This window comes from Venturia canescens, unplaced genomic scaffold (assembly GCF_019457755.1).
Source record: "Venturia canescens isolate UGA unplaced genomic scaffold, ASM1945775v1 PGA_scaffold_27__1_contigs__length_34669, whole genome shotgun sequence".
NCBI lineage: Eukaryota > Metazoa > Arthropoda > Insecta > Hymenoptera > Ichneumonidae > Venturia > Venturia canescens.
Genome location: NW_025108593.1, coordinates 1 through 2,500, shown reverse-complemented (window position 1 = coordinate 2,500; position 2,500 = coordinate 1). Strand labels below are relative to the sequence as shown.

At 50.2% G+C, this 2,500-nt stretch overlaps 2 non-coding genes across 2 annotated transcripts in view; both read right to left on the bottom strand.

Moving 5' to 3' along the window:
* LOC122418656 (large subunit ribosomal RNA) overlaps nt 1-219 on the bottom strand; it is a 3,981-nt gene extending 3,762 nt beyond the window's left edge. Inside the window, exon 1 of the ribosomal RNA XR_006262571.1 lies at nt 1-219. This exon is cut by the window's left edge and continues 3,762 nt beyond it. This is a non-coding gene — a ribosomal RNA (large subunit ribosomal RNA).
* An 822-nt stretch (nt 220-1,041) lies between these two features.
* On the bottom strand, nt 1,042-1,196 carry LOC122418654 (5.8S ribosomal RNA). Its single transcript, XR_006262569.1, has one exon. It is a non-coding gene; the product is annotated as a 5.8S ribosomal RNA (ribosomal RNA).
* Nucleotides 1,197-2,500: the final 1,304 nt, after the last annotated feature.

The following is a 2,500-nucleotide window of genomic DNA, read 5'->3' as shown; positions in this document are numbered from 1 at the left end:
GGTAATTGGCCCCATTCAAGATGGACTTGGACTCGAGCATACGCCCCGGGATAAGTGGATCCTCCCGAACACTACATTTCCCAGCGGCAGTGCCGCGGGATTCAGTGCTGGGCTATTTCCTGTTCGCTCGCAGCTACTAAGGAAATCCTGGTTAGTTTCTTTTCCTCCGCTTAGTAATATGCTTAAATTCAGCGGGTAGTCTCGCCTGCTCTGAGGTCGTCGATTTTATTCAAAACCATGAGAATTCCAACACATCCGTGGGTGCCTGGTACGATGTTTATATAACAACATACACAACACACATTTCTCTCTCCGTATGAATTTTTCATTGGCGGAAGAGCGATGCGATCAGTTCGAGACGAGTGAAAATCAAAGTGGAAACATTTCGCGTTCGATTACCCAACCACCGAACCACGTGCTCGAACCACGCTGTTTTTCTTTCATCAAATGACACCTTCCGATTCTCGTATGTGCGAACAATTCTTTAAAAACACGCTACATGCGGGCTCGCCCCCGTTGCGCGAGCGATCCGGTCAGTATCTGTCCTTTAAAAACTAACAATTAGCTCCGGAACTCGATCGACCGGCCGTTCGGCGGCGGCGTGTCTGCTCACTTATCAAAGTAGCGGCGAATTGCGCACGAGAATGGAAAAAAAAAAACAACGACGGACAACACGGTCCGGGGGGGCATGCCCCACCTCTCTCTCTTTTCCCATCATCTCCGCACACGCTCGACTCGAAAAATTCAAGGAACGGCCATTTGGTTGTGCTCGATTCTCATAGAGTATCGCGGGCGAATGCGAATAGATTTGAACTTCTCCCCGGCAAAGGGAGAAAATGAATTCGCGATTCGCACACGCTGGCTCACGAAATCCGGATCGAAGGGACTCGATCTCCGAGACTTGCGGGAGAGCGCGTTATTTCAAGCGACGCAGACGCGCACCCCCTTTTGTACAAGGGCATGGGGTCAACGAACGCCCAATACATTCGCTACACGCGATGACGAAATCATCGCGAGAGCAGTCTAAATTTTATGCATAAACGACCCTCAGCCAGGCGTGGTCCGGGAATTGTATCCGTGGACCGCAATGTGCGTTCGAAATGTCGATGTTCATGTGTCCTGCAGTTCACAAGTTGACGCGCAATTAGCTGCGTTCTTCATCGACCCACGAGCCAAGTGATCCACCGTTCAGGGTAATCATATAATAACATATTTGTGCGTTACAAACAGCATTATTCATAAATCTTGTTCTTAAAAATTCGAGCATCGTCGACAAGGACGGTTTCGCAAGCCCGCCAACCCTAAAATAATTTAAGGGAGACGCGACGAGCGAAGTCGCTGGTACAAGCGCGCGCAATCAGTTGATCGCAAGCGCAAGGCCGCGACAGCAAAACGGCCGCAAGTCTCGGCGACGACTAAAGACTCCGGAACGAGCCCGGCGTGTGTGTGTCTTTGCCATGTAATGGTTGTGTCGTCGCTAAGATAAAAGCGGGTCCCGGCGCTGCTCACGCTGATTTTTACTCTTGGGCGAAATTTCATTGAAAAACCTCGGAAAACAGGCACAACGCGTGAGCGCATAGCGAGCTTCCTTTACTGAGCAATAAGTGGGGCTCAATTAGGTTGCCCAACGGTGAGCAGCAGCAACACGAGAAACCGCCTTACGGCGCAGTAATGCAGAGAAACAACGAGATGAAGAAACGAATAGAGAATATTGAGGGAAAAAAAAAGCTTCAAAAAGGCCTCTCCTCCTCCCCCCCCCATCCTCACTCGACATTCGTTTTCTTCAAAGCTCGCGACCGTTTCTTCGTTCAAATGGGGCGCGCGGAAGGGACCTTTTTTTTCTTCCCTTCCCTGTCGCACCCGAGATTCTATCCGTGATGTTTTTCTTTCTATCAGGATAGCGCACGCGTTTGCGTCCGAATGGCACGAGCACAAGGACTGTGAAAATGCGTCAACATGATCACGGTAGCGCCAATCGAAAATCTCAAAAACAACACCGCGCTTGTGAGCGTGTTGAACTTTATTTGTTTGAATTACAAAACTTTATTATCGCTGTTGCTCGTTTGCACGGCAAGCGCTTTTATATACGTTAATGATCCTTCCGCAGGTTCACCTACGGAAACCTTGTTACGACTTTTACTTCCTCTAAATGATCAAGTTTGGTCATCTTCCCGGCAACATCGGCAATGCCGTAGCATTGCCGCGCACCAGTCCGAAGACCTCACTAAATCATTCAATCGGTAGTAGCGACGGGCGGTGTGTACAAAGGGCAGGGACGTAATCAACGCGAGCTTATGACTCGCGCTTACTGGGAATTCCTCGTTCATGGGGAATAATTGCAAGCCCCAATCCCTAGCACGAAGGAGGTTCAGCGGGTTACCCGGGCCTTTCGGCCAGGGAAGACACGCTGATTCCTTCAGTGTAGCGCGCGTGCGGCCCAGAACATCTAAGGGCATCACAGACCTGTTATTGCTCAATCTCGTGCGGCTAGAAGCCGCCA